Raw genomic sequence first — 12,627 nt, forward strand, 5'->3', positions numbered from 1 at the left:
GTGTGGAGCTCTGCTGTACCTCAAGTTTTAATGCAATTACTACTATTTCCTATTCAATTCCATTTATTCCTGTTCTAAGATATTCGTTGCACTTCAACTTGATGAATGTGATGATCCGTGACACTCATCATCATTCTCACCTATGAACGCGCGTGATTGACAACCACTTCCGTTCTACGTTAGGCCGGGCGCGTATCTCTTAGATTGATGGCGGCATTCATGAGAATTTGAAAAGTCTAAACCTTGTCTGTGGTATTCCGAGTAGGATTCTGGGATTGAATGACTGTGACGAGCTTCAAACTCCTGAAGGCTAGGCGTTAGTGACAGACGCAAAAGAATCAAGGGATTCTACTCCAACCTGATTGAGAACCGACAGATGATTAGTCGTGCTGTGACAGAGCATTTGGAACATTTTCACTGAGAGGATGGGATGTAGCCATTGACAACAGTGATGCCCTATATACAGCTTGCCATAGAAGGGAGTGATAAAATAGAATAAAAGCAGTAAGAAAGCAGAGATTCAACAGGGACAAGCACCTCCATGCACCTATCTGAAATCTCCACCATTAATTTACATAAGTATTTCTATCCTGTTTTATTTATCTTTTAATTATCTAATCTCCCATAACCACATGGATAAGCCTGACTGAGATTTACAAGATGACCATAGCTTGCTTCATACCAACAATCTCTGTGGGATCGACCCTTACTCACGTAAGGTATTACTTGGACGACCCAGTACACTTGCTGGTTAGTTGAGCGAGGTTGTGAGGTTATATTTAGACCATAGTGTTGAGCACCAAGTTTTTGGGGCCATTACTAAGGAATTAATTTCGAACAACAATTCAAGCATGAATCACAATTTCGCCCACCAAGTTTTTGGCGCCGTTGCCGGGGATTGTTCGAGTATGGACAACTGACGGTTCATCTTGTTGCTCAGATTAGGTAATTTTCTTTTCAAAAAGTTTTCAAAAAATTTTTCAAAAATTTTTTTTCGTCTTTCTAATAATGTTTTTCGAAAAAAACTAATAAAAATACAAAAAAAATTCATAAAATCATAAAAATCAAAAATATTTTGTATTTCTTGTTTGAGTCTTGAGTCAACTTTTAAGTTTGGTGTCAATTGCATGCTTTAAAAATTTTTCTTGCATTTTTCAAAAATTCATGCATTCATGGTGTTCTTCATGATCTTCAATTTGTTCTTGACAAGTCTTCTTGTTTGATCTTAATGTTTTCTTGCTTTGTGTTGTTTGTTATTTTTCATATGCATTTTTTGTTTGTTAGAGTCCATGCATTAAAGATTTCTAAGTTTGGTGTCTTGCATGTTTTCTTTGCGTTAAAAATTTTTCACAAATATGTTCTTGATGTTCATCATGATCTTCAAAGTGTTCTTGGTGTTCATCTTGCCATTCATAGTGTTCTTGCATGCATCTCGTGTTTTGATCCAAAATTTTCATGTTTTGGGTTACTTTTGTGTTTTTCTCTCTCATCATAAAAAAATTCAAAAATCAAAAAAATATCTTTTCCTTATTTCTCTCCAAATTTTCGAAAATTTGAGTTGACCAAATCAAAAATTTTTAAAATTAGTTGTTTCTTATGAGTCAACTCAAATTTTCAATTTTAAAAATCTTATCTTTTCAAAATCTTTTTCATAAATCATATCTTTTTCATTTTTTTTATAATTTTCGAAATTTTTTTAAATACTTTTTTTAAAATCTTTTTCTTATCTTTTACATCATATTTTCAAAAATTAGCTAACAAGTAATGTGATTGATTCAAAAATTTGAAGTTTGTTACTTTCTTGTTAAGAAAGGTTCAATCTTTAAATTCTAGAATCTTATCTTTTAGTTTCTTGTTAGTCAAGTAATTAATTTTAATTTTAAAATCAAATCTTTTTCAAAATATCTTTTTTATCTTTTTAATCTTTTCTTTTTATCATATCTTTTTCAAAATTTTATCTTTTTTAAAAATTTGATTCCAAAATATCTTATCTAACTTCTTATCTTCTTATCTTTTCAAATTTGATTTTAATATCTTTTTCAGCCAACTAATTAACTTTTTGTTTCTTATCTTTTTCAAAACCACCTAACTACTTTTTCCTCTCTAATTTTCGAAAATATCTCATCCCTTTTTCAAAAATTCTTTTTAATTAATTAATTGTTTTAAATTTTAATTTTAATTATATCTTATCTTTAATTTTCGAAAATCACTAACTACTTTTTCAAAATTATTTTCAAAATCCTCTATCTCTCCTCTTCTTCTATTTAATTATTTATTTACTAACACTCTCTTCACCTCTCTTCATCTCCAATCACTGCCTCTATCCTCACCATTGTGATTGGATTCTCCACTTTTATTTCTTTCTTCTTCTACTAACAATAAGGAACCTCTTTACTGTGACATAGAGGATTCCTCTTTCTTTTCTTGTTCTCTTCTTCCCTATATGAGCAGGAACAAGAAAAAAGGCATTCTTGTTGAAGCTGATCCTGAACCTGAAAGGACTCTGAAGAGGAAACTAAAAGAAGACAAAAGCTTCCACCTCTGAGTCATGGGAGATGGAGAGATTCATCTCAAGGGTCCATAGCTCAGTAGAAAAGCATTTGACTGCACATCAAGAGAGCATGAGAAATTCCCTCTTCAAGAAATCCCTTAGATACCTCAGGGGATACATGTTCCTCTACATAATTATTGGAAGCAACTAAGGATAGGAACACCAAAATCACTAGGGATCATGCAACAGAAGCAAGGAAGAGACATAAAGGAGCTCAAAAAGCACCATTGGACCTTCAAGAAGGCGCCACCCTCACTCAGGTGGACTCATTCCTTGTTCTTATTTTCTCTACTTTTTCGGTTTTTATGCTTCATGTCTATCTATGTTTTGTGTCTCTACTTCATGATCATTAGTATGTAGTAACTATGTCTTAAAGTTATGAATAAATTCTATAAATCCTTCACCTCTCTTAAATAAAAAAAATGTTTTTAATTCAAAAGAACAAGTACATAAATTTCGAAAATTGTTCTTGAATTTAATTTAATTATATTGATGTGGTGACAATACTTTTTGTTTTCTGAATGAATGCTTAAACAGTGCATATTTTTTATCTTGTTGTTTATGAATATTAAAATTGTTGGCTCTTGAAAGAATGATGAACAAAGAGAAATGTTATTGATAATATGAAAAATCATGAAATTGATTCTTGAAGCAAGAAAAAGCAGTGAAAAACAAAAGCTTGCGGAAAAAAAATAGAAAAAAAAAGCAAGCAGAAAAAGCCAATAACCCTTAAAATCAAAAGGCAAGGGTAAAAAGGATCTAAGGCTTTGAGCATCAATGGATAGGAGGGCCCAAGGAAATAAAATCCAGGCCTAAGCGGCTAAACCAAGCTGTCCCTAACCATGTGCTTGTGTCATGAAGGTCCAAGTGAAAAGCTTGAGACCAAGTGGTTAAAGTCGTGATCCAAAGCAAAAAGAGTGTGCTTAAGAGCTCTGGACACCTCTAACTGGGGACTCTAGCAAAGCTGAGTCACAATCTGAAAAGGTTCACCCAGTCATGTGTCTGTGGCATTTATGTATCCGGTGGTAATACTAGAAAACAAGGTGCTTAGGGCCACGGCCAAGACTCATAAGTAGCTGTGTTCAAGAATCAACATACTTAACTAGGAAAGTCAATAACACTATCCGAAATTCTAAGTTCCTAGAGAAGCCAATCATTTTGAACTTCAAAGGAAAAAGGAGATGCCAAAACTGTTCAGAAGCAAAAAGCTACAAGTCCCGCTCATCTAATTAGAATTAATATTCATTGATATTTTGGAATTTACAGTATATTCTCTTCTTCTTATACTAATTGATTTTCAGTTGCTTGGGGACAAGCAACAATTTAAGTTTGGTGTTGTGATGAGCGGATAATTTATACGCTTTCTGGCATTGTTTTTAGGTAGTTTTTAGTAAGTTCAAGCTACTTTTAGGGATGTTTTCATTAGTTTTTATGTTAAATTCACATTTCTGGACTTCACTATGAGTTTGTGTGTTTTTCTATAATTTCAGCTAATTTCTGGCTGAAATTGAGGGACTTGAGCAAAACTCTGAAAAGGAGGCTGACAAAGGACTGCTGATGCTGTTGGAATCTGACCTCCCTGCACTCGAAATAGATTTTCTGGAGCTACAGAACTTAAAATGGCGCGCTCTCAACTGCGTTGGAAAGTAGACATCCAGAGCTTTCCAGCAATATATAATAGTCCATACTTTATTTGGGAATTGACGACGTAAATTGGCGCTCAACGCCAGTTCCATGTTGTTGTCTGGAGTCAAACGCCAGAAACACGTCACGACCCGGAGTTGAACGCCCAAAACACGTTACAACTTGGTGTTCAACTCCAAAAGAAGCCTCAGCTCATGGATAGATCAAGCTCAGCCCAAACATACACCAAGTGGGCCCCGGAAGTGGATTTATGCATCAATTACTTACTCCTGTAAATCCTAGTAGCTAGTCTAGTATAAATAGGATAGTCTACTATTTTATTAGTCATCTTTTGGCCATTCGGTCTCTTGATCACGTTTGGGGGCTGGCCTCTCGGCCATGCCTGAACCTTTCACCTATGTATTTTCAACGGTGGAGTTTCTACACACCATAGATTAAGGGTGTGGAGCTCTGCTGTACCTCAAGTTTTAATGCAATTACTACTATTTCCTATTCAATTCCATTTATTCCTGTTCTAAGATATTCGTTGCACTTCAACTTGATGAATGTGATGATCCGTGACACTCATCATCATTCTCACCTATGAACGCGCGTGATTGACAACCACTTCCGTTCTACGTTAGTCCGGGCGCGTATCTCTTAGATTCCTTAAACAGAATCTTCGTGGTATAAGCTAGATTGATGGCGGCATTCATGAGAATTTGAAAAGTCTAAACCTTGTCTGTGGTATTCCGAGTAGGATTCTGGGATTGAATGACTGTGACGAGCTTCAAACTCCTGAAGGCTAGGCGTTAGTGACAGACGCAAAAGAATCAAGGGATTCTACTCCAACCTGATTGAGAACCGACAGATGATTAGTCGTGCTGTGACAGAGCATTTGGAACATTTTCACTGAGAGGATGGGATGTAGCCATTGACAACAGTGATGCCCTATATACAGCTTGCCATAGAAGGGAGTGATAAAATAGAATAAAAGCAGTAAGAAAGCAGAGATTCAACAGGGACAAGCACCTCCATGCACCTATCTGAAATTTCCACCATTAATTTACATAAGTATTTCTATCCTATTTTATTTATCTTTTAATTATCTAATCTCCCATAACCACATGGATAAGCCTGACTGAGATTTACAAGATGACCATAGCTTGCTTCATACCAACAATCTCTGTGGGATCGACCCTTACTCACGTAAGGTATTACTTGGACGACCCAGTACACTTGCTGGTTAGTTGAGCGAGGTTGTGAGGTTATATTTAGACCATAGTGTTGAGCACCAAGTTTTTGGGGCCATTACTGGGGAATTAATTTTGAACAACAATTCAAGCATGAATCACAATTTTGCCCACCACGTATAATGCTAACAATGTAAATTTTTATATTTTGAAGAAGGTTCTTGACCGAGCCAACGGTAACCCCTCTTCAATCGCCTCCCTTTTGACCATTCAAACTAATACCTCCAGTCTCTCTCGCTCTCCCCCTACCCATTTTCCCATCCATATTCATGCACCCATTTTCCAACCACACCTCCCATCAACCTACCATACCCGATCAATCCCTCCAAATCCCTCTTCCCCATATTCACCTACCCCAATCACCATTAACCACATTCAATTCCATTCACCCCCACCCTTCCTACCATAAACATGTCCCTCTCTCCTCTTCTCTATAAATACCACTTCCTTTTTCACTTTCACCACACTCCATTCTCCATCCTTCTACCTTTCATACTTTTACCATTCAACCTTTCCCACTCCCCTATTTAATTTCATTTCACCAATCCTTCACCATTTCATCCGTAGTTCACCCCTTCCATTACAAAACTATTATCCCTTTTTACGTTCCCCACTCCTTCCCTTTCTCATCTTCCCATTGATTTCTTTTTTACCCGTGACTGCACCCAACCCAACCCCCTTTTACACCCTCGTAGCCGAACCCACCTTTCCACTTTCTTCCCTCATTTTACCTTTCTTTATTTGCCCGCTCTTCTTATTTTCTGTGTCTTTTCTCGAGGGCGAGTAAAAGATTTAAGTTTGTTGTTGGGGCACTCTGCTTTTCTTTCTTCTCATATTTCACATGGCACCCAAAACTGGTGAATCCTCTTCAAGAAAGATAAAGGAAAAGGCTCCTACATCCGGTTCATATGATTTTACCAGGTTCTTCTCTAAGACCCACAAGGATCACTTTAATCAAATAGTTAGCAAAAAGGAAGTGATCCCAGAGGTCCGCTTTGATCTGCAGTCGGATGAGTATCCGAATATCCGAAAATAGATTCTGAGGAGGGGTTGGAAAGTGCTATGCAACCTCGTGACTGATGTGGGTGTGCTGATGGTCAGGGAGTTTTACACCAATGCTTGGGTGACTTGCAAGCATGTCAAAGGCGTGAACCCTGACCCAAAGAATTGTCGCACTATGGTCCAATGGAGGATTCTGAAGTTCAATCCAGAGAGAGTGAGGGAGATACTGCAGCTACCACTATCCAGAGAAGACCCTCACTCTTACACTCAGAAGGTCAACACCGATCAGAGACTAGACCAGATCCTGACTAATATATACCTCCCTGGAGCACAGTGGAGGCTTTATTCTAGAGGACAGCTATATTAGCTGGGCAGGCATGATCTGAGGCCAGGCACTCGGGGATAGTTGGAGTTCATTTAGCGCTGCATCATTCCTATAAATAACAAGTCTGAGATTACTATTGATCGAGCTGTGATGATTCACTGCATCATACTCGGTAATGAGGTGGTGGTGCATCAGGTGATCCCTCAGGAGTTATACAGTATAGCATCGAAAGCCTCTACCTCTGCTTGATTGGCCTTCTCCCACCTTATTTTTCGCCTATGTAAGGCCGCCTGCATCCATATTAATGGCAATACCCCTATTGATGTTGATAAACCGATCACTAGGAGGGCATGGAGTATGCCAAGGAGCTTGGGCAAGCACTGCCTCAGGTGCCAGTTCCCCCTCATTAGCAGGAGCAGCCTGAGATGCCTCAGGGATATTGCTTTCTCCCACATGATTATTAGGATTAGTTGACTGTATCCATTGGACAGCTGGCATCTTTTGTCGACCAGCAACATTAGGATCACTCTGCTCTCCTTCATTAGTTAGTGGAGGAACAATAGAGTCAGAGGTGAGACTTGGATGAGCTGAGGTGCCAGAGAGGATTCCCGGGAGGGAGCAACATCTACCGAAACTAAAGTGGTTGAGTTTCATTACATTCTAGTTAGTTTATTTTCTTTTTTTTCAGTATTTTATTTTGTTTCCTTTTTCTGTTTAAAGCTTTTTGCATGATCTCTAGTAGTATTTTATTGCTTTTCTAGTTTAACTATTTATTTTGATATTTATGTTTATTTTTAAAGATGTCTCATGTATTTCTCACTGAGCTTGAAAAAAACTAAAAAAAAAAGTAGTAGTAAAATGCATGAGACTTGAGTTTATGAGTTATTCTGGCTACTCTGATGTGGTGGTATTATTTATGACTCTGAATATATGAACTGAACAGTGCATAATTGACATTGAAGTTAAGAATGTTGATTTCTGAGGCACAGGAACTTTGAAAAATATTATGGATTCTCCAAAATTGAGTAAGAAATTGATCCTTGAAGCAATACAAATAGCAAAAAGAAAAATAAAAAGCAAGGTCCAAGGTCTAAGCATCAATGATTAGGAAGGTCAAATATGATTAAAATCTCAAAGAGTTGTTTTCCTAGCCATATGCTTGTATGTGAATGTGTCAAGTAACCATTGAGAAAGAATACTAAGAGTCGAGACCATATGCAATTGTAGAGTATGCCAAAGGCTCTGAGCACCACTGACTGGGAGGAATTAAAAGAAAAGAATTAGAACTCAAAGAGTTTCCAAGTTAACTGCTTGTGGTGTTCGTGTGTCAAGTTATGATTGAGGACAAAACAATAAAAGTCACGGCTAGGCTCAAGGTGCAAAGCACCAAAGAAAGGAAAAGAACAAGTTGTGTCCAAGGATCAATCAGAGCTTCAAAAGAAATAGAATCCATAACAGCATCCGAGTTCTAGTTCTGAAGGATATCAATATTTTTGAACCTCAAAGGATAGTGAGATGCCAAACCTATTCAGAATCATAATGTCATTAACCTCACTTAGTAATTGGACAAGAGCTTAAATGAACACTCAAGTCTTAGGCAATTTCTTTTCTCAGTCCTGTATTGTTTTAGTTGCTTGAGGACAAGCAACAGTTCAAGTTTGGCATTGTGATATGTGACCATCTTTTCCTTATTTTCTGTTTATTTTAAGTTAGAATTTATTGAGTTTTGATTTAATTTTAGTGTTTTGAACCTCTTTGGATGCTACTTTGAGCTGTTTTAGTGTTTCAATTATCTCAGGTGAAGTTCAGATCAGTTTGGCAGAGTTTTGTGCAAGCTTGGGGTTTAGCGCCAATGATCCAGATCACAACCTCATCAAAGGAGCATCTTTAGTTAGATTTAGCTTTTAATTACTCTATTTTATTTTAATTTAGTTATTTTTAATTACAAACAAAATCTTTTAGGTTTATAATTTATTATTTTATTTTATTTTATTTTCAAATCAAAATTAGGTTAGAGATAAAAGGGAAAGATCCTCGTCTTTTGAGGAGCTTCTCACTTCCGCACTTTCACATTTTCTGAACCCTAGTTTTTCCTCTGAAGCATGAGCCATTAAACCTCCGCGGTTAATGTTCGGAGCTCTGTTTATTTCAATGGATTAAGATTATTATTTTTCTATTTTAATTATTGTATTGATTCAGTTTCAAAGATTACTTTCGTGTTTCATCTTATGAATCTGGGTATATCGGAAGAATAACCCTTATTCTATATGCATTCTTATCATTCTTGGAAGTGTTATCTCACCTGAATAACAGCTTGAAAGTAAATTCCTCCTAAATTGCTAATTACTTGGATTTAACGGAATATGTGACATATAATCCTTTTATATCTGGGCAATTAGGGTTTTTGTTCTCATAAACTAGAATTGAACTTAATCCTCTAATCGAAATTTAGTGACCAAGACATTGGCGGTTAACTAGGTTAGAGGAGACTAAATCACTAAGACATTAGGCTTTAGTCACTTATAGTTTCCCATGAAATGAATCTTGCATGATTAAATTAGTTGGTAAGAAAACCTAATCCAAAAGAATAAACATCTCCAAGGGGAAGGGCTACTACCCCCACCATTCAGCTCGCTGTCGCGCCATGCTGCCATGCTCCATGTTGTTGCTGCCCCTGCTCGCAAAGAGAGATAGAGAGAGAGCAACGCCGAGAAGGAGAGCTCGAGGAAGAAGCTGCGGCCGCCATGCCTACTCCGCCACTGCCGTCGCATCGCCATTGCCGTCGAGGAGCGAGGAGATACGCGAGTCAGGGATGCACCATGGAGAGGTCGCTGCTACCACTGATGATGCGAGGAAAAAAAGATCTGTCGCGCTGTCCCGCTACGAGCACCGTCGTTGCCTGCGCCGCCTGTGAGGCAAGCCGTTGCCACTGTGCCTTGGGTTGCTGTTGTCGTTGTCACCGCTTGGAGTCTGTCGTCATACTGAGTTGTAGAAGAGAAATACAACGCAATGGAGCTTGCTCTAAGCCGCTGTCGTAGTGGTTGTTGCACTTTTGGCTGATAGTGGAGTCGTTGTAGCTGCCAGAACCACCACCGGAACTACCGCTAGTTGGTTTAGTCATTTCTTCTTAGTTGCAATAAGCATTTTAGTTTCAAAAAGTCCTTTAGTTGTTATTTTGTTATCTTATGTTAAGGTTTTGTGACGTTATTGCGATAGGGTTGGGTTCCGGTTATTACGTGTCACGTTTGGAGTTGCGAAAGAGGTATGGGACTGTGGTTATGGATGCCACTGTTGCGAAAGCAGAATGAGTTTTTGACATGTTTTAGGGTTTCTGAATTTCGACAATCGAGGTAGGGGTGCTTTTCTTAACTTATTTGATTCTCAAGAATTGCAATAAATCGATATTGATGTAAATAATATATTTTTGGTCATTATGTGAGTCTTATGGATTGAACTGAGTTATTTTTGATAAATGATTGATTTATTGATTGATTAAATTAGTTTATGAATTGTGATATAATGATAATTGAGCATTTGAATGTGTATTGATAATTGAGGTTGAATTATTGTGATTTACTGCATTGGTTGGTCGAATTCTGGGTTTTTGTTGATTTCCTTGAGTTGAGTTCGAGTTATTAAGATAATAATTTATTGGAAATGATTTGAATGACCGAGAGGTGTTTAGTTTGGTTATTGAGACCCTTGAAGGGTGGAAAAGTTTAAATTTTAGAAGAGATGCTGTCAAAATTTTTATAAAACTCTGAGGCTTTGTTTGAAGCATTATTTCAAAGAAAATTTGATTTAAGAATTATATTATTTGATTTTGATTTGTTATGAAAAGAGTCATATTTTCAGTTCAATTTATTGAGAAAAGAATTTTGCTTTGAGCATTATTTATTAAGAAATGAATTATATTTTGAGTTTGATTTATTAATAAAAGTATTATGTTTTGAGTTTAATTTATTCGGAAACAGATTTTCTTTTGAGTTTGATTTATTAAGAAAAGATTCATGAGTTGAGTTTGATTTATTACGAAAAGGGTTTTGTTTTGACTTTCATTTATTAAGAAAAGAATTATGATTTGAGTTCGATTTATTAAAAAAAAATTGTTTTGAGTTTGATTCATTAAGAAAAGAATTATGTTCTGAGCTCGATTTCATATTAAAAGAACTATGTCTTGAGCTTTATTAAAGAACTCCATTTTTAGAAGTTTTGGTGAATTTACAGTATTTGAATTTGATCGGTGAAGAAAGATGATTTTGGGTCTTTGAAAAATTATTGAACTTGGGAATGAAGTTGAAAGGGAGTTTTAAACAATTATTTTAAATCTGAGAGTTATGTTTTTGAGATTTTTAAACAAAATTGAAGAATAGATTTTCGAAGTTAATTTGAGACTTCTGATTTGGTGAAAAGAAGTTTTATGAAAGAGAAAAGAATTTAAATTATTGTTTCTAAAACGAGATTTTTGAAAATTTGAGCTTTTAGGATAAGATGCAAGGATTGTGGTTTTGTCCTCTTTGCTCCAAGTCGAAATTTGATCTTCCGGGATAATATGCAAAGATGGTGGTTTTGTCCCGCTTGTGCCCGATCGGAATTAAGACTTTGTTGATCCTTCGTCACAAGATGTGGCTGGGCACTTATACCTTCACGGATGATTCCCCGAATGGATATTGATCAATGAATATAAATATGAGCTTTGGAGATGCGCGCACCGAGGGACTGTCCAGAGTTAGGTATCGGACATGTCGGGTTTGGTTGTATAATTGACAGATAAGCTCATTGGCCATAGGGCAGACATGCATCATTTGCATTTGTGTGTATTTGTTTGGGTGTGCATCTTGTATTTGGCTTGCTTATTTGAATAATTGTATATACATGCTAATTGAACTAATTGCTGTAACTATTCTCTCTATTTGTGTATTTCTTGTATTGTTTTCATTGTGTTTGAGCAACTGAAAGATCTCTTATGCTGGCGGTGGTGACGTTGAAGGTCGTTCCTGATGTGGTACTGCTGAAATGGTTCTCTAAGTATATTGTCTTGTACCGTTTGATGCCAGTAATTGAATTTGTTTTGTGATTGAGTATTGATGGTGATTTGATTTGAGTTAGGCCGGAGGCCGTGTTTTGACTTGATTTGGGCCGGAGGCTGAATTGATTTGACAATTCTTAAAAATTCTCTACTGAGAACTAACGAGAATGATATTCTCACCTCCTCCAAATTTTCCTTTTCAAGACGGACGAAGATTTTAAGGAGCTCCTTCTGTGTATCTAATTGTGTTGTATATCATTGTATATATTGTAGTTTTCTCTCGCCTTTATTATTATATTTTGTAAGAGGAATAGTAGTTGTAATGATATGTATACTTCTACTATTTATAAGTTACTTGTATACGAAGTTTGGTATGTTTATATATATATATATATATATATATATATATATATAGAGAGAGAGAGAGAGAGGATTACGATTGAATTTGGTTATATATGAATGTTTGATTAAGAAAAAGTATTTCTTGATTTTTCAAAAAAAATAAAAAAATGACAATACGATTTTAAGTTAAAAATTCATATCTTATTATTAAAAATATAAAAATTTTCGTAATATTCTTACTATTAAAGTGACGAGCCAAAATCGTGACATTCTAACAGTAAAAATATTACATTACATAACAATTTACCATCTAAAATAGAGGGCAAACACTAACATTTTGATCTACAAGATCCTCTAGACACAATACATATGTGTTGTCAATCTTTTGATGAGTGGTAAGAATAGTGCTTCCATTGTCTTTGTTGATTACCTCATGATGTAATCATCAATTACAACTTTGTAATCTTGTTACAAAATTGACTTATGCTTAAAAAATTATATG

Source organism: Arachis stenosperma, chromosome 10 (assembly GCF_014773155.1).
Source record: "Arachis stenosperma cultivar V10309 chromosome 10, arast.V10309.gnm1.PFL2, whole genome shotgun sequence".
NCBI classification, from domain to species: Eukaryota; Viridiplantae; Streptophyta; class Magnoliopsida; order Fabales; family Fabaceae; genus Arachis; species Arachis stenosperma.